The following is a 20,930-nucleotide window of genomic DNA, read 5'->3' as shown; positions in this document are numbered from 1 at the left end:
GAGAGAGAGAAGCTGGGGTGTGTTTGCCCCTCACTTTCACAGTCTAGTCACCGTTTGAAATGTATTTTCCTGAGGGTTACCCCTAGGAAAGTTTCTTCCCACTCTGAGGACAGAGACATGGAGTCTCGTGGTGAAAGGGGTTCCATGTTGCTTCTTGCTAAATGCAGATTGATTGGTTTCTGACCCCCTTCATTCCCAAAGAATGGCTACCTGACCTGTGATTCCCATTCAACTTTGATGACACTTAGCTAGAGGCATCAGACTGTCCTTTGTCTTTGAGAAACAGGTTTACCCCCTCTTGCTGTCCCAAGGATCCTGTTTATTACTTATATGTAAATTAAAGTAAACACGCATTGTTTGTTTAGGATAGATCTGTTTACCAATTTCTGCCTAGTCAGGGCTATGTGGGTTTGAACATGTGCTAACATCATCATACGTGGAGTATTCATAACTTTACACAGAATGTTGCTACATACATTTCACCATGATATTATTGACCAGTGAGTTATTAGTTTTCAGATGATACCTCACAAGGTATATTTTGTAGGAATATTACTATAATAGTATGAAGGGAGTGAATACAGGGTGCATTCAGTCACACCCTCTCCTAGTCCTAAGTGCAAGAGGTGTTTTAGGGGAAGAGAAGGTTGGTGAGGGAGTGTACCCAGAGCATGCTGCTCCCTTGGTTAATGGGTGGCCTCTTGGGAGCCCTAGCCAACTGGCATAGTTTAGAGCTGCTCCAAGGCTGGGGGCAGGGCCGCAAAGAGTGACCCTATCATTTGGGAGTTGTTGCCAATTCCCTTCTGGCCTCTTCCCTCCTGCTCCCCCTTTCATTTATATCCAGCTGTAAATTTAGCTCTAGAACTCTAAAAATAAAGCATGTGGCCTGTTTTAAATTAAGTCACTTATTACAGGAATAGTGAAACTATAGGTTGGATGGCAAGGCAATGCCAAGCTGAGTACCTTCAATATATTGGTGATGATACAGCTTCAAATGTCTTTCATTTCCTCTATTGGCTTACTGTGTACATCAGCTAGGAGGGGTGACAACAAAGAACCACTGATGACTCTAGGCCTCCTGGACCTCTTTGAAAGGCAGGAAAGAACAAAAACTCACTCTCCATTGCTGCAAGATCAAACAGGTGAGTCACTATAGCAAATAAAAACAGCATGGCATACATTTGTAGGCTATTACTGCATTCCTTGAAGGTGTTCAGCCACCCATGAAATGAACCAGTAGCCTCATGCACACCCTGGCATGGCTTATTGCTATTAAACTAAGGCTTGCTACCTTTAACTTTCTTCAAAAAACAAAATGGGGATAGAGATATTTAATGCCTCCTTCCACTCTGAAAAAGAGTCCCTAGCAGAAGGCTAATAGAAAATTATTAGAAACACATTTCTGCTATTATTCTAATGTATTCATTTCCCCCCTCTTTTTTAAACACCTTTCGCAATTCCTTTCCACCCTCCTCAGCCCTCAGAAGCTCAGCTGCTATTTCAGCAATAGTTTGTGGCCAAAAACCCAATTTCAATGTTTTCTGTTTTCAATTCCCTTTCTTTTAAAAATACTAAAGAGAGAATATCAATCAGTTTAGTTTTTACAATATAGTTAAAAGTACCCGGAAGTCCTCCAAATGGTACTGAAAGGGTAAGTTGGCTCTCTGTGGTTAAACTATCACCTTCTCTCCTCCTAATCATTCACCCCTACCATTTACTTTCCTTCCCAACCAATCAACATAATTTGTACAAAGCTTATTTGTATATTATTTGATTATTTGTTTTTCAGTAATGAGCTCCTTTAACAGCGCATCTGAGATATGAAAAAGGCCTAACAGACCAATCAGAATTTGGATTTGGAAAACTGGCATATAATAGTATAAACTATTTCTAATGGTCTAAACTGCTGCTAATATGTTTAACAGAATTAGTATGGACTCTTTATTTTATCCATTGCTAGAAATCATTCCTATCTATGCAGTCTCAATTCCACGTACAGCTCTGTATTCACCACTGTCATGTAATTAGGATATGTTTTGCACAAAGTAGGCCTTGTAAGGTATCATTCTAAAAGTCTTGATCGGCTAGACATTGATATCTTGTTGGATTGTGTGTGCTGTCGTCGTATGTGAAATTATGAAGTTTGGCTATGTGTGTGTTACTGAAACACGTTGTGAGGTTGAAAACACCCACAAGCAGCCTTTCAGGTACAACAGTAAAAAGGCCAAATGATGTTAATGACTTGTTGAGGAAATGCACCCAAGCACAGGGATTACCCCAGGAACTGTGTACAATAGAAACTTCTCAGAGATAGCACTACACAATGGGAACTGTTTGACCCAGGTCACAGCAAAAGAGCTTTCCAGCAAGTGGGAAGAAGATATAAAAGGGGGGAAATGACATAATGTGGGACCTCACTCTCCCAACAACTCACCTGGAAACACCTGAGGAACAGAGACTGAACCGTGGGAAGTGATGGTCCCAGGCTAGAGGGATTTCTAGTCTATGTATGAAAACCTGGGAAACGTAAACTTAAGCTTGTGCCTTAAATATCTGCCAGCCTCTTTATCACTCGGTGGGAATTTGCTAATTCATATCCTACCTTTCCAGTGTGTTAAGTGTGTTTTCAGTTTTTATTTACTAGGTAATCTGCTTTGATCTGTTTGCTATCACTTAAAATCTATCCTTTTGTAGTTAATAAACTTATTTTATGTTTTAGTCTAAACCAGTGAGCTTTGACTGGAGTGCTTGTGGAAGATCTCTGCTTGGTTACCACAAGTGTGCATTGTTCTCTTCACATTGAGGGAGAGGCGGACTGGGTATTAAAACTGTATACTGGCCAGATTTGACCAGGGCAGGATGGTGCTGCTTTGGGGTCCCAGGCTGGAAAGCTGGTGGTTAGAGAGCCTGCGTGTAACTGTATGAATGCTGGTGAAAGTGCAGGCTGGAGGGCTTTGCAGCTTGTCACAGCAGTACAGTGTGAGAGGGAGCCCAGGCTGGTGGATCAGGGACTCAGTGGTACCTCAGTTCCAAGTGGTACCCCAGGGGGAACCCATCACAAGCTCTAAACCCAGGCTGAATGGGATCAAAGAAATATGTGGAATCGAAGTGTTGCTAAAGCATCTTTTGAATTAGAAGGGTCTTGTTTCTTGGTACATGATTGTACCCTTGAGAGGCTACTATCGCAACAGGAAGTTAGATGCATGTTCTGTGTTAGCAAATACACAATACTTACAGCTGCTATTTTCATTTCCCACTAGATAGAATCACAGAGTGAATTTGAGTACTCTGCTTCATTCACTGGAGAGAGAGACTCAGTAAGTGACTGGTGATGAATCTTTAAGCCATTTGCTGCCACTTACTGGATAACTCCACATTCTGCTTCAACAAAGGGAAAACATATGAAACTTGCTTGCAGTAAAACTTGTAGTTAGACGTCCCCGAAAGCCTTCTATACATGTAAGAAAAACAAGGGCAAAATGCATGTTAAAGTGTTTCACTCACTGGAATCAAGAACTTTCTTAATATGTTACTGTGAGGGGGTGTACTCACCTGGCACTGGACAGGAAGGGGTTAACTCTTCCCTGGTGGCTGAGGAATCCACGCCCCCATGGCCCTACTGGGCAAGCGCCAGGTGCAGTGGCTGTATAAAGGCAGCCCAGTTCAGTTGGGGCTGACTGCTGGAGGGGAACAATGTAGCATTCAGGCTCTTGCCAGGGAGCAGCTATCAACCCACCCCGCAGAAGCCCAAAGCGCTGAGGCCCCAGCTGACACCCAGGCATCCGCTGATACCTAGAATGGGTTGTAGACTCCGGGAACAGCCCCAGCCGAGCAACACAAAGATGCCTCAATTACTGCCACCAGAACCATGGTAGGAAGCAGCCCAGAGGGGACTAGCCATAGTCCCAGACATAGGCAGCGTGTTGCGGTTGGATCCCCGCTGACTTCAGTGGTGGAACCCTCTGCCATTACTAGGGTCTGGGCTGGAACCCAGTGGAGTAGGGAGGGCCTGGGTCCCCCTACCGTAGGGCACTACCCTCCCCCAGGGGCAGCCCACTACCCTGTGAATCAGGGATGCCTCATTGACTCCGGCCACCAGGCCTGCCTACCCTGCTGCCCAGGGAAGCCTCAGAGACTCCAGCTGCTAGGCCCGGGTACCCTGCAAACTGGGGAACCACTATTGACTCAGGCCGCTAGGCCTCGACCCCGTGAACCAGCGATTTGCCACTGACTCTGACCATTAGGCCTTATTACCCTGTGATGCAGGACAATCTTATCAATGTAAGTCCATTGAGTTTCCTACCCTGAAGAAACAGGCACTCAAGGGATGGCGTGGACTCACCCCACACTGGACAGGGACCCCCACCCCATCACAGCTACCATCATAAAGTGCTGTAAACTATGCCATTCTGCTTCAATTCCTTCTTCTCTGTGCTATTATATACTGGCTACTTATATATCAGGGAAATGAGACCAGTCAGAATTTCCCACAACCCAAAGGCAGTAGTTCTCTATTTGCAGAAGAGGTTAAGAAAAAAGTAATACCAAAGGTGGACATGGAAAAGCCTTGCACAGATGCACCTCTGAACCCTGGGTCCTCACTGACCTAAGACAACCACTGTGAGTGGGGTATGGTGAGGGAGCAGAGGGGCACAGAAAAGGAACTTTTGGTTGTAAAACTCAAGCACATGAGGCAGAAGACATTGCCCCACGTGCTCTGGGGTGGGTGTCCTGCTCAGTTTTATGATTATGAATCCTGCTTGTGGCATTTTCCCTAATTAATGGCAGGAGTCTTCCCTCCTTTCATTAAAAGTTTCTTTTCTACACTCAGACTGTGTGCTTGCGAGAGGGGAAATATTGCCTCTCAGAGGCACCCAAGGGTGGTGTGTAATTTTCCCAGGTTACTGGGGGGGGAGGGCTTGAGCCGGTTCTGTTCTGTATTGTTGAAAAAGAACCCCTAGATATTGAATCCAGCCCTGGTTGCTGCCAGCTCCACCGGACCGAAGGGTTACATATAGTATATGCTTTCTTGAAACCCAGCACTTCTTTACTTCCTAAAACATGGATAAATTTCAAACTATTTTATAAACAGACTTTTTATACCTGACTTGTAGACACCACATTATACACTGATACAGCATATTAATATCATTCTTAACATTAATATGATCTTTATCATAAAAAATACTACAATAAAAGAACGTTCAGGTTGCAAAATCAAGCACTCAAAAGTTAGCAAATGCCACAATCAAGGTTGCTTGTAGAAAAATTAGTATGTGATCATGAAATTAAAGACTCTCGTAATGTGCACACACACAAGGGGGGCAAATTAAGGCTGCACAGGCAACCCTAATTCTGGCATTTTCTAATTCGGTTTTTTGTGTGTAACTTCTTGATTTTTAAAAAAGCAAACTGAAAAAAGAATTCCAGCATGTGGCATCAGATTAACGTCCACATGGGTTATTAGGAGGACTGGAACCTTTAAATCCACTGCCCACATCTCTTGCCACTTGAGCTAATGGAGTAACTGATAGCAGTAGTAGGTTGTCATCCTCTGTGTGGGCCAACACTAGAGGGGGATAAGACACACATTTTGCTGACAGCAGAGGAATTGTGAGACTCAGAAGTCTTGGGTTCCATTCCAGGCTCTGGAGGGCAGTATACTCTAGTGGGAACAGATCCTTCTACCAGTTCCCCCTAAGCTTGGCCCCTTCTGCTTCATCCCCTGCAACCTGTTCCAGTCCTGTCTCTTCCCTAACCCTGACTCCTTGCCCCCGTCTCACTCTTCTTGCCTATACAATCCCACTTCCCGGCTCTTCATCTGATATGTCTTTCCCCTGTTCCCCAGCCCCCCGTCGTCCCCCTGGCTTCTTGGCCAGATTTGAGTGGATTTTCACAAGGACAACCTAAGGCATACCTCTGACCCAAAGGCCAACCCCTGCCAAATTTGAAGTCCCTGCTCCAAGCAGGGCAGGCTCTAGGCACCAGCAAACAAGCAGGTGCTTGGGACGGCACATTTCTAGGGGCGGCATTCTGGCGCCAGAATACCGCCCCTAGAAATGTGCCCCCGCCGCCCCAGCTCACTGCCGCTCCGCTTCTCCCCCCTCCCTCCCAGGCTTGAGGCATGCGAAACAGCTGTTTCGCACGCGGCAAGCCTGGGAGGGAGGGAGGAGAAGCCAAGCAGCGGCGGGCTCGGGGGAGGCAGCAGTGGTGGAGCGGAGGTGAGCTGGGGCGGGGAGCGGTTCCTCTACCCCCCCATTACTTCCTGCACTCCCCCCCGCTCACCTCCACTCCGCCTGCTCCCCTGAACACACTGCCTCTCCCTTGCCTGAGAGGGAAAGGGGAGACACAGAATGGCGGCCTGTTCAGGGGAGCAGGCGGAATGGAGGTGAGCTAGAGCGGGGGGTTGCACGGGGAGAGCTGTAGGAAGCACTGGAGGGGGGGAAAATGCGGCATGCCTGGGGGAGGAGGCGGGGCCGGGGATTTAGGGAAGGGGCGGAGTTGGGGCGGAGCCAGGGGCGGGTGGGCACGAAAAAAAAGTGGGGGTGGCCAAAAATTTTTTTGCTTGGGGCGGCAAAAATCCTAGAGCCGGCCCTGGCTCCAAGACATTCCGTTCTAAGGCAGTGTGAGCACCTAGAGCTTCTCAAAGAAAAGGTTAGCAGATTTTTTTTTTAACATAGCAAAACAACATATTTTTCCCTATCCTCATTCTCAGAAATGGCTGAACCATTCAGCTTGAGGCAGGCACCTGACATGGATAATTTCAGTCAAAACAATTAAAATTTGGCAAAGGTATCAACTCTGAAAACAGAGGCTTATAATAGAAAGGGTCGGGCATCCTTACTAATCCTGCAGCCAACAATCCAGCTTGTCTGTTGGATCTGTCTGGAGAGATTCTTCCAAGGAAAGGCAACTTTAAAACACACTGGTCCTCTATAAGTTCTCTGTCTGGGGATACTGCATCAGAGAGCTACTGAATCAGTAGAATAACCAGCCATCCACACTAGGCATGATTTTCAGCCAGCGCTACCTAGTCTGTTTAGCCTTTCCTACTTTACTGATTTGTCTATATAGCACTAGCATATTAAAGTGCTGTACATTACTATATGTTCCATTCTATGCATCTGATGATCTTTAAATATTCATAGTAAATAGGCCTAATGGCCTGTGATGGGATGTTAAATGGGGTGGGATCTGAGTTACCCAGGAAAGAATTTTCTGTAGTATCTAGCTGGTGAATCTTGCCCATATGCTCAGGGGTTAGCTGATCGCCATATTTGGGGCTGGGAAGGAATTTTCCTCCAGGGCAGATTGGAAGAGGCCCTGGAGGTTTTTCACCTTCCTCTGTAGCATGGGGCACGGGTCACTTGCTGGAGGATTCTCTGCTCCTTGAAGTCTTTAAACCACGATTTGAGGACTTCAATAGCTCAGACATAGGTGAGAGATTTTTCGCAGGAGTGGGTGGCTACGATTCTGTGGCCTGCATTGTGCAGGAGATCGGACTAGATCATAATGGTCCCTTCTGACCTTAGTATCTATGAATCTATGAGGTGAACTGTAGCTCACGAAAGCTTGTGCTCTAATAAATATGTTAGTCTCTAAGGTGCCACAAGTACTCCTGTTCTTTTTGCGAATACAGACTAACACGGCTGCTACTCTGAAACCTGTGCAAATTAGTGTGTGAGAAACTTGATGTGTACAGATAAGTGCACTTTTCTAGAAGAACACTGACTGTATATCGAAAGGAAGGTTGGGGGAGGGGGAGACAGAGCCCCTCAAATTGGATAGTTTGTTCCGGTCTCCAGTACAGCTGTGCTATGTGGGAGAGTACTCCGAAACAGTGGCTCTTAACTAGTTCTTGTCCACCACCAAAAAAATGCCCCCAAAATAATCTGTGACCAATGATGTGAACATTTAGTCACAAACTGGTCAAAAATAATGAAATAGCCTTCGAACAAACCAGAGGGTATTTAATCATTAATCATTTTATTCATTTGTTTAAATTTTGAAAAAATCTTGCAGTACATCAGTTGCTCTATTTCAGTGGTTCACAACCAGGGGTAGGCAGAGGTCTTCCACGAGGTACATCCATTCACCTAGATATTTGCCTAGTTTTACAACAGGCTACATAAAAAGCACTAGCAAAGTCAGTACAAACTAAAATTTCATACAGACAATGAATTGTCTATACTGCTGTATATACTATACACTGAAATGTAAGTACAATATTTATATTCCAATTGATCTATTTTGTAATGATATGGTAAAAATGAGAAAGTAAGCAATTTTTCAGTAATATTGTGCTGTGATACTTGTATTTTTATGTCTGATTTTGTAAGCAAGTAGGTTTTAAGTGAGGTGTAACTTGGGGATATGGAAGACAAATCAGATTCCTGAAAGGGTTACAGTTGTCTGGAAAGGTGAGTCAGTTCCTGAACACTGGGAGTAGCCATAACCATTTTTAACACACTTGCTAGCAGGTTTACACTCATAGTGTGGACTAGGCCTAACAATATGACAAGCTGTGTGATTTGGTGTCTCCAAAGACAGTCACACCAGTGCACAATAATGGGTTAATATCATGTCCTGAGTTATGCTGACCTTATGAGTAAGGGAGACCAAAAAAAACCCTCCTAAATGCTCTTCCATTCACTTTGAAGTTTGTGTTTGTTCCTTGCTGCTTTTTTATATAAGTCTTTGAAATAAAACTAATGGCTGCAGCTCAGCTGAACTTTAATTTAATAGACTCATAGATTTCAAGACAGAAAGAACCATTGTGATCATCTAGCCTGACCTCCTGTATAACACAGGCCATAGAACATCCTCAAAATAATTCCTAGAGCAGAACTTTTAGGAAAACATCCAATCTTGATTTTAAAATAGTCAGTGATGGAGAATCCACCACAACCTTTGCTAAATTGTTCCAGTAGTTAGTTACCCTCAATGCCAAAGACTAGATGGAAGAATGACTTGCAATAGGAACCAACAGCAGAGTCCAAAATGAACAACATGCCCAGACCTACTCTTGGTCTGTGATACTGATCAGATAGGTGATTTGAGAATTAATGGTCAACTGTTTAACAGACTGCAGCAAGTTCTGCCAATAAATGCCAAGTTAGCTTGAATATACAATAATAATGCTCTGTAGAATGTCTATTCAGTTCAAATACTAGAATCAACATAGCAGAGAGGGAACATGTAAAAAAAACCAGGTTAGCCAATAGGGGAAAAGTCTAACAAACATTTAACTGGCTGTTAAGAGTTTGTGTACATAATGCATTAGTTTGCATCAGAAGGGTGTAAATTCTAGCGTGCGTGCATTAGCATGTTACATACTAACTGGCCCATATGGATCTTGTTGACACACACTAAAAGTTTCTTAGTGAGAGTTAATGTAGTACTGGACTATATTAGTGCACACTAGGGAACTCTTAGTGCATGCCAGAAGGATCCACTCAGACTAATTAGTGCACAACATGATAGCGTACACTAGAATTTGCACCCCTCTGGTATGGACTAATGCACTGTGCAGACAAGCCCTTCGGCTAGAAATTCTAATACTAGACCCAGAGCTAGAGATAAGCGCAAACATCTCCATTTGGATCCAGATAGGGTTCTGAATTTTCACTAAGTTCCAATACAAGCTTTGTGTTCAGCTTGCTATAATGTTGCAAATGTTGAATCCTAGCTTCTCCAAAGTTCAGGGGCAGTCAGACCTGAAGTATTAGTTCAGGCCCCATCTTTACCTGTGACAGGATTTAAAAAAGCATTTTCACATCGAAGGAAATTACATTACAGCAAGAATTAATACTATGTTTTGTTAACCTTTTCAACGAAGGCCACTGCTGTTTGTTTTTAATTTTCCACTTACGAGAATATCAAGCCATAGCAGCCCTTAAGCAGTTTCTTACCTTATTAATTTCATATAAATTGGTTTGGCTGGCAATAAGTAAAACACAAAAGTTATCATTTCTCAATGTCTTCTCTGTGCTCAAGACTTCTCTCTTTTAACCACTCTCCCACATTGGTTTGTGAATATTCTTTTTCTCCCACGCATACACAAGAGATGCGCTAAACTGTTCATTTGACCACAAAATTTACTGAAAAGGGCCCTTTAATGCCTGTCCATCTCACAGGGTTGTTAAAAAGCTAATTTCATCAATGTTTGTAAAGCAATTTTTATCATTCTTAGATGAAAGTTCCAAGGGCTAAGTATTATTATTCCTCTTTCAGGGGCTAATTTTTTTAAAAAGAAATAAACATTCAGTGTGTTGATCAGGGCCTCAAGTTTGCTGTCCCTGCTCCAGCTTTTTTTTTTCTTTTACACTTCTTAGAAAATGAAAATCACTGAAGAGTACTGGTTTAAGGATTCTATTCTTTTTCCCAAGCCTTCTCCTATTTCTGTTTCACAGATATAGACATAAGTCTTGCCCAAGGCTAACTTCATCCCTGACTCTCTTACAGAAAAAGAAATCCCTTTAGAGTTGGGCTAATAATTCTTAGTGACTATTTTACTTGATGATTTTTTTGTCATTTTTTCTGCTAGTGAATTGTCTGGAGAACATCTTACAATTATGTCAATTTGCTATCTGAAATAAATCATCATACACTTTCTGCAAATAATTCTTGGTCTTTAGTTCATTCATGAGAAGTTTGTTGACAGTATTCAGAATCTGAATTGTGATGGTGTAATTGGCCAAAAAAGTCACATGATGTGTTACTGTTCTCCAACTGGATGAGTGTAACTCTCAGAACCAGTGATTTCAGAGTAACAGCCATGTTAGTCTGTATTCGCAAAAAGAAAAGGAGTACTTGTGGCACCTTAGAGACTAACCAATTTATTTGAGCATAAGCTTTCGTGAACTACAGCTCACTTCATCGGATGCATACTGTGGAAAGTGTAGAAGATCTTTTTATACACACAGAGCATGAAAAAATACCTTCCCCCACCCCACTCTCCTGCTGGTAATAGCTTATCTAAAGTGATCACTCTCCTTACAATGTGTATGATAATCAAGGTGGACCATTTCCAGCACAAATCCAGGGTTTAACAAGAACGTCTGGGGGTGGGGGGGGAGTTGGAAAAAACAAGGGGAAATAGGTTACCTTGCATAATGACTTAGCCACTCCCAGTCTCTATTCAAGCCTAAGTTAATTGTATCCAGTTTGCAAATGAATTCCAATTCAACAGTTTCTCGCTGGAGTCAGGATTTGAAGTTTTTTTGTTGTAATATCGCAACTTTCATGTCTGTAATCGTGTGACCAGAGAGATTGAAGTGTTCTCTGACTGGTTTATGAATGTTATAATTCTTGACGTCTGATTTGTGTCCATTTATTCTTTTACGTAGAGACTGTCCAGTCTGACCAATGTACATGGCAGACGGGCATTGCTGGCACATGATGGCATATATCACATTGGTGGATGTGCAGGTGAACGAGCCTCTGATAGTGTGGCTGATGTTGTTAGGCCCTGTGATGGTGTCCCCTGAATAGATATGTGGGCACAGTTGGCAACGGGCTTTGTTGCAAGGATAGGTTCCTGGGTTAGTGGTTCTGTTGTGTGGTATGTGGTTGCTGGTGAGTATTTTCTTCAGGTTGGGGGGTTGTCTGTAGGCAAGGACTGGCCTGTTTCCCAAGATTTGTGAGAGTGTTGGGTCATCCTTCAGGATAGGTTGTAGATCCTTAATAATGCGTTGGAGGGGTTTTAGTTGGGGGCTGAAGGGCTAGTGGCGTTCTGTTATTTTCTTTGTTAGGCCTGTCCTGTAGTAGGTGACTTCTGGGAACTCTTCTGACTCTATCAATCTGTTTCTTCACTTCCGCAGGTGGGTATTGTAGTTGTAAGAATGCTTGATAGAGATCTTGTAGGTGTTTGTCTCTGTCTGAGGGGTTGGAGCAAATGTGGTTGTATCACAGAGCTTGGCGGTAGACGATGGATCGTGTGGTGTGGTCAGGGTGAAAGCTGGGGGCATGTAGGTAGGAATAGCGGTCAGCAGGTTTCCGGTATAGGGTGGTGTTTATGTGATCATCGTTTATTAGCACTGTAGTGTCCAGGAAGTGGATCTCTTGTGTGGACTGGACCAGGCTGAGGTTGATGATGGGATGGAAATTGTTGAAATCATGGTGGAATTCCTGCAGGGCTTCTTTTCCATGGGTCCAGATGATGAAGATGTCATCAATATAGCGCAAGTAGAGTCGGGGCGTTAGGGGACGAGAGCTGAGGAAGCGTTGTTCTAAGTCAGCCACAAAAATGTTGGCATACTGTGGGGCCATGCGGGTACCCATAGCAGTGCCGCTGATCTGAAGGTATACATTGTCCCCAAATGTAAAATAGTTATGGGTAAGTTCAGCCACCAGGTTAGCTCAGAACCATGTCTCTAGTGCAAGTATTTTCAAGTATAAATTCAGAATTCACTTCCTTCAAATATTCTTCCAAGAATTCAACCTGTTCTCAAAGCCAGTCAGAATGTGGTTATTCAACAGTAAGCCACTGTCCTCTACTGCACCAACATCCACCAGAGAAAATGATTACAGCTACATCAGTTAACAGTAATAAAGTCATTGTATGATAAAGGCACATTGCTTCAGGATCAGTGCTCCTACTCTGAAAATAAATGTGAACAATGGCCACTGAGCTAATGCAGCTTTCGAACTGACTCCTGTCATGGGGGCTGGCCCTCTAAGGAGTCAGGCACCCAGTCTCCTTGTGACAGGCTCTACTAAGAAAATAAGCCTGGTGGACGTTTAATTGGATAAGTAGCTGAGCAGTAGTTAATTAGTCAAAGAAACACCTGGGCCTTCTAGGGTATGTCTGCACTGCAGCTGGAAGCAGGCCTCCCAACACAGGTAGACAGATTCGTGTCAGCGGATTTGAACCAGAGTGCTTAAAAGACTAATATGAATGTTACAGCTTGGGGTCTCAAAAGTAGGGAGTGGGGTGGGCTATTTTTAGAGCACTAGTTTGAGCCCTACTAGTGCAAGTCTGTCTACCTGGGCGGGGAGGCTCGCTCTCAGCTACAGTGTAGACACACCCATAAAGGATTATGAGGGCTCAGGCAGGAGCCCAGCACAGAAAGAGGAAGTTCCAAGGGAGAGAGCTCCTCAGGGGAGCTGGGTAGGAAGTTATTCCCAGTGGTGCTTCCATGGAGAGCAGCAGAGGCTCCCAGGAAGACAAAGACAAAGGAAAGAGACTACGAAGCTCTCCAGGCAGGGAGGGTCTGATGGAATACTAAACTGTATCTGTTCAGCCACTAGACAGCGCTGTGTATAAAATACCATATTTAAACTAACCTCAGTCAGACCTCAGAACATTAACCTCAGAAGGGCCTTACAATACCCTCCCAGAGCTGAAGGCACCTGACATGGATCTGACTAGCCTGGGACGTGCTCTGAACTGCATAGGCCAGTTCATCACAGAAACAACTTACACTCTAAATGCAAAGCTTTTGCCTTTATATGTGATCAAAGAATCATAACCAGCAACCTTCTCAGCTGCAGCACGGCAACTGTGATGGGCCTCGTGAGAAAGGTGGAAGAACTCGATGGAATATTTGGTGATATTGGACTTTTGAAAGGAGATCCAGTACAAATAACCTTCAGAGACAATGCTGAACCATATAGTCTACATACCCCTTTCAGGACTCCTAGCCCATTATTTCATAAAGAGGAAACAGAGTAAAAGAGAGTGACCAGTTTTGCATAGTCAAGAAAATCTCTGAACCAACAGTATTAACAGAACGTTAAAGGACCTTACAGTGAATACGTCTGATATGTACCTCTCTGAGAAGTAAGCTCTGTGGTCAGTCCATATCTGGTTCAGAAGCCTGCCCTCCTAATAACAGCCCTACAATCTACCATGTACCAGGTGTACATGATAGAGGGCTTGAGAGATACCCTGAGTCAGCAGAGAGACTCCAGAGGTCCAGACTCTGAAGAAGCCTGGGGACTCACAGCAGAAGAAGGCTTGTTTACATACCATGTTCGGTGCTTGATTACTAAACTAGACTCCTGAAGAGATACTGTTCACTGTAGACAAATGTCACTGAACTTATTGAAAGCCCAGTAGGGGAAATTGAAGCAGACATAGTTTCAGTTCCACACTGGGCCATAAGGGGGTGTTGCAAGGGTGAGTGCTTGCCATTACAGGTTGCCAGCGGTAATAGACCACTATCATGTGACATTGATATCTCTTAATTATAGGCAACCTGACCTCAGGAGATCAGTGAGCTTGGCTAACAGGTTTATTTTCTTAAGTGAACTTTGTGTGAGAAGGGTTTTCCTAAATTTGCACAGCAATTATCTACACATACTGTATTGTGTACTTATTATATTTTGTCTGAGATTCTTCCTGCAGGTTCATTTGGATTCAGTATTCTTCTGTTCCTGCCCTCTACTACTATGCAATGCTTTTGCATGTTGTTAGCTGCATGTGATGTTGCCACATTTAAGCCCACGGTTGATTGCATACCAGTGCTGGCCAAAGAGTGTTAAATGTAGAGCTGCTCAAAAAATTGTCAATGGAACAGTTTTTCATTGAAAAATGTATTGTCATTGAAATCAAAGTGAAACATTTTGATGCTATTATAATGATAAGGGTTGTCTTTGAGGACCTGAGTCCAATGCTCCATGAATATTTAAAATCCCTTTAATTTAGGGTTGTTTTTACCTGTCACCAGTTGATTAGAGAAAACCAATTTGGTGTATTACAATTTTTATTCACAAGCACTAAACACTACACACTATATATAATTTCATATACTTTTTAAAGTATTAAACAATATAATAATTAATATGGATATTACAATATAAACTGAGTTACTCAAATCAAGGAGTTAACAATAATACAACTTAGTACCGGATAACTACAAAAAGCACAATTTAAGAACAACAAATGCTCAAGTTATTACATGAGCACAACCAGCAGTCCAACAAGAAAGTTAACTAACACCAGTGATTAAATGACTTATTTAATCTTCTTACCTCTATGCAGTTTATATTTTCCCTTGTGGAAAGCCACAGGTTAAGTCTTAAATCTTTATGTATCCCAGATGACTCTTAGAGATCTATGATAAGATTTGCTTTGAACCTAGGTTCATCAATACCCAAAAGTAATTTTCATTATAGTTTTACATGTATGTGCTATTATTATCATCAATAAACACCTCCTTCCCCCCCCTCGCCAAAATGAAAAAAAGTCTAGGGCAGGTCTTTCCTGGTAGGTTTCCCTGCACAGGTATTCTAATGTCCTGTTAAGGAGACAAAAAGAATTATATCACTTAGAAAAAGAAAAAGTGCCCGCTCTTTAGTTTGCTTGTGGACCTTCAGACTCAGTCAGGAACTACAGTTTGGGGAACCAGGCATTGTATCTGACTCAGATCCCACCATGTGAGTCAGCTTGGCTGGTCTTCAATGTCTTTGTCTCTGCTTTCCTTGCAAGAGGAAGTATGCACATCATTCATCAAGTTGTTGTCATGTGACCTTGAGAGAAGTACAATTCTTCCTTGTTTACCTGGCCTTTTATGGATGAAACTCAAGGTGTTATTATTTCACAGGACCTCCCTTGTGATCTTCTGATGGAATCAGGGGATCAGTTTTCTCACCCCAACTGCATTGTCCAGTCCCAATTATCAGAGGTCATTCTGACTTTTGGCCCACTTTTGGTGTTCTCCTTTATGGTACTGCTTCTTAGTTCATGAGTCACCACAGGAGTGATGACTATTAAGATGATCTCAACTCCTTGTGTTTAGGTGAATGGTTGAGACTCTGCAATATAGGGCCTCTTGTTTTCCTGGTCATAACTTACGATCCATTGTCCCTTGACTTACAGAAGTACAAAACCACAAAAGTAGTTCCTTACTGATTCTCACATCTCTTGCTTGCACTTCAAGATAGACAAGATCCCATAAATAAAATAAGATTTTTTGAAATTGTCACCCCATCTGGGATACTGGGTGAGAGGTTACTTCACTCCAACAAATATAAGCAATGAATACATGACTATATGTCCTATACTGTCAAAACAAAACATTTCAATGGTTCCAAATAGAATTTTTTGGAATTTTTGTTTCACAAAATTTTGTCCAGATTCCACACACAGACAACAGAAATTGAAAATGTCAGCATTTCTTGCAGAGCAGAAATTCTGGTTCATGACCAGCTCTAGTTAAATGCTTTTGGATTTTTCAACACCAAAGGCGCTATCTGTAAATGGAAGATATTTATAATCATTATTATCACTATGTTCAGGGCCTCTATCCCTTTGAAATTTTTACTGAGGCTGGAAGGACAGGTAAAGCAATGCCAAATAGTTAAAAATCACACAGCTGCAAAATATACAGCTTTTGCCAGCCCTGAGGGCTTTATGTCCATTGTAAAACCAGTTCTACCTGGCATGACTTCTCAGACTCTTAGGTCATTCAGCTTTCTAAGACCATGTCTGCACTGGACTTTTATCATTATAAGGACCACCTACACATAGACACTGTGCAGATTATTGTAGCAGTGAGGAAGCATGAATTTGCACATTCCACTAGCATCACCAACCTAATGGCTGTTCCTTTATCTTGCAGACAGCCGGGTACCTAAATATGTGCAGGGCCTGTATCCTTAAAATAATGATGGGGTGGAGGTGTTTTGGCTCATCCCACAGTGGGTGAAAGATATGGGTTCAGTTTGCACATCTTGCAGAGATTGTGGAGTGAACTAACCAGAGCCATGCTGAGATCACAAAGTCAATGTTCTTTAAAATTGTTTATACCTCTTGTCAAGGCTGAATCCTAACTCTGTCACTCCAAATGCAGAAGTGGAGCCCGCAAGGATTTTAAAAATTAATACTGGCCACTCCAGGCTTGTAATAAACTCCCAATGTTACAGCTTTTCTCTGACCTTGGCTTGGTAAACACTGCCACCACCCAAATGCAAAAAAGAAACAAACCCTTTGAACCCAGGAAGGAGCACTTGGGAATTCCTCCCTCTGGGGTACCCTCAAGCTCTCTCTCTCTCTCTCTCACACACACGTGCACACTGAGAAAGAAAAAGTAAATTAGCTGTGGCTATCAGCTAATCAAACAACATGCACAAACCTCTTAGGACACCAAAAATCCAATCCTGTTCTTAAAAAAGGTAAATTTTATTAAAAACAAAAAGAAAGAAAATACATCTGGAACTTAGGCTTTTGTTAGATATTAAAAGAGCAATTCCAAAAATCAAGCACCCAAAATAATTTTCTTGGGAGTTCAGCTTAAAGGTTACAAGCAAACAGAAGCATCTGGGGTTAGCACAGAGGAGACCAGAAGCCAATAAGAAATAAAAGAAATAACCCTAATCGGATCTAGCTAAACATTCTGATCTACTTACACATTTGGAGTTCAGATAAGTAGTTCTAGGCATGATCTGATGATTTATGATCATGCCTGGGTTAAGTTGCTTATAGCGTGGCTGCTCTGTCCCTCCAGCCCAGAGAAAAACAGACAAACGGAAAGTTTCTTTCCCAATTTTAAAAAGTTCTACCTTCCCATTGGCTCTTTTGGTCAGGTCCCCACTTTTTTTTTTTCTTTACCTGGGAGACTTTTTAACCCTTTATAGGTTTCAGAGTAGCAGCCGTGTTAGTCTGTATTCGCAAAAAGAAAACGAGTACTTTAACCCTTTACAGGTGATGCAAATAAAGAACAGCTACCAAGAGGGATTTTACAGCTAACTGGCTGGCTCCATCAAAGGGAGCTATCCCCCCACACACGCACACTTTATTTATCACACCTCTCACGGAGGCAAAGAAAAGCTTGTAAAGGTGATGTGAGTATAACTCAGGCCTGACAAGTGTTGGCATCTAGCCTGACACTCACACATCTGGCAGCCCTCTCACCTCCCTCCATCTCAGCATGGATATCTCCTATCTGGCTGAGCTGTGGACAGGAGCCAGGCCACACATCTGCCTCCCTCCTCCTGTCTGGCTGCTCCTCCTGTCCCCTAGAAGGGACAGAACAGCCAGAAGCAAAAGAAGTGGTGGCAGCAGCAGGGGGGTGGTAAAGGTGCCCAGTACTAGCACCATGCTCCCGCTGTCAGACCCTGTAACTGCCAGCCAAACCCCCAGAGAGATTCCAGGCCTCTGCCTCCCAGGGAGACCCCAGAGACCCCTGCCTCCTAGAGAGACCCCAGCCAGTCCCCTTCCCCTGAATCAGATTCCATACAGACCCTTAGCCTCTAAAGAGATCCTCAGGAAGATCCCAGATCCTGCTCTCTCGAGAGACCCCCGCCATCAGTACCCCCAGTTATCAGGCCTCAGACAGACCTCAGTTCTCCTCCCAGACAATACCCACCTACCCAGCACTCCCAGATATTGCAGCATCCACCACACCCTGACAGCAGCCTGCAGTCCTATCCCAGTATCCTACGTACTGCACACACCCTAGCACTTACACATATACCCCAGCTGTCCCTGATAGCACCAAACAACCCCCTAGCTGGTAACCCCAGACCTCCCCCAGCACCTATCCAGTACTCACAGTCACCCAACAGAACACTTCCTCACCTACCCCAACCCAAGTAGCCACCCACACACTCCCTACTAGCCCCAGCCTCATAGCTGCCAAGTTTTATGCAGCTTTATATCCTATCCCTGCCACTGCTTTGAGGAAGGGTAGATTAACCATAAAATGAAGCTTATGGTCATATGCAAATTATTTGAAACTATACAAGTTAGTTCATTTAATAATGCACATAAAATGTCACACACGCAGTTATGCAAAACTTATCAGCTATGGTAACAAATGTCATTCTGAGTTTGCAGAGAGCCTGAAACAATAGCTCCAAGAGAATTCCCTCATTCATTCAAGTCTGAAACCTGCTGCCTCCTCAAGGAGGGATAGGGCCATGGTGTAGGAGTGAGGCCATAGTATAGGAGTGGAGCCATGGCGCGTGTGCCCTGGGTCACCTGAATTGCCTTAATTCAGCCTGCTGAACTTGGTTTTCCACAACTTTTCTCCATAAGCTACCGCTCCTCAAGGCTGTCTTCACCACCACTTTCCAGACATTTTGGGTAAGTAAGAAAGCAACAAGGGGTGGAGGAAGGACCGTAAAATGTACCTTGCAGATCAACGAGTTGCATGGAGCAGAACTGACTGAGCTTGGAAGTCATCAACAGGGAAATGAGGAACTTTACTTAGGACTTCAGCAGGGGAAACCATCAGACACACAAATATTAATTATGATTGGCTGGACCTCTTTCAGCTATCCAGTCCAGTGCTTGTGAGGACTTGTTTATTCTGGCCTTGCTCTCATGGACTGAATTATTTTGTGTGTGGTTTGCAGTGTTGGATGCTAGCTCAGCAATTTTCTAGTGGCAACTAGTTATGAATAATTCTTGCACAATTTTTTGAATAAACAGCCAGAAACACAAGTCATGGCTGAGTAGACTTCATTGCCTTCCAATCCTGCTGCAGGAGACAGGACGAGTAATTCCTCCCATGGATTCTGAAAAGCTGACTACTGAAGGCTGATGCGGTGGGAGAGGGGGCTTGCCTGCAAGAGTGAGTTTACCCTTTTTCGTACAGAATGGTTAATCTACAGTGTCCAGTCTGCTTCTGCCCCATCTGTTGTTGGGGAGGAGGAGTTTAGGACAAGCTTCCATCCCCAAGAATTAGGCTGCAAGGTTTACATGTCCATGGCCATTACTAGTTAGTTGTTCTTTTATTAATAAAGTTGCAATCAATTTAAGCAAATTTTCCTCAATCTGTGTGTCTTTTTCCACTATGCCCATGGCAGTTTGGACTGGCTCTCCAGCCCTCAGACTTGTGTGTCTGGCAGGGATTTGCAGCACTGATGTTGTGGCTTTCCAGCCTCTTGATTAGTGGTTGCCTTCTGAATGCCTGTCTCTCAACTGACCGGCCAATCTACATGACCATAAGGGCCGGGGACAATGGGTGGGAACAAAGCTCTGCCTAATGGAAGTTATAGGCAGTGGTTTAGCCCCAGTTCTGCCCCCACAACATCTTTCTTTAAAAAACATTAAAAGTATTAGTTTTTCTAAGGATCAAGCCAAATACGTCACGTTTTTACATACATCCTCCAAATCCACTTAACTGCAGCTAAACCACTCCTATATATCTATGCTACAGACTGTTTAAACCTCTTTACCATGGTGTGTCATGGGACCAAAAGGAAGAATACCTAAATTTAGAGATGAGTACCATACTCAGAATGTCCTCATCAGACAACTCTTTCAACAATCTGAGACAGAGAGACAGGGCATGGAGGATAAAGTATTACCCAATTCTAAAGCAAAAACGTTTTCATTTACTAAAGGTTCATCTTTAAATCATTTCACCATGTCTAACGTTCACACTTTATTCTTAGAATGATTTTGCTTGGAAAAATAAAATGCTTTAAGACACAGGGCCTGATTATTATTAATGATCTGTATTTCAGCAGAACCTAGAGGCCCCAGTGAGACAGGAGCCTCATTGTACTAGGCACTGTACAAACACACAGTAGAGACAGTCCTTCCTCTAATGAGCTTACAGGCTATGTCTACATTGAGCAGGGAGGTGCAATTCCCAGTTCATGTAGACATACTCCCTAGCTATGTGAGAGCTAGTATGCTACAAGTAGCAACGTAGCCAGGGCAGGGACTTGTGCACGTACTCAGGAGCTCCAGATGGGTATGTACTTGATGGGTATGCTACCCTGGCTTAGGATGACCAGACAGCAAGTGTTAAAAATCAAGAAAGGGTTTGGGGGGTAATAGAAGCCTATGTAAGAAAAAGACTCAAAAATCGGGACTGTCCCTATAAAATCGGGACATCTGGTCACTCTACCCTGGCTACACTGCAATTTTCAGCATGCTAACTCGACCAGAACAAGAACGGGTATATCTACACAAGCTGGAAATCACACCTGCCTGCTCAAATGTGGATGTACCCAGTCTTAAGAGAACAGAC

This window comes from Natator depressus, chromosome 2 (genome assembly GCF_965152275.1).
Source record: "Natator depressus isolate rNatDep1 chromosome 2, rNatDep2.hap1, whole genome shotgun sequence".
In the NCBI taxonomy this organism is placed as follows: Eukaryota; Metazoa; Chordata; order Testudines; family Cheloniidae; genus Natator; species Natator depressus.
The sequence above is the reverse complement of the archived record's forward strand: the minus strand, read 5'-3'. Positions refer to the sequence as shown.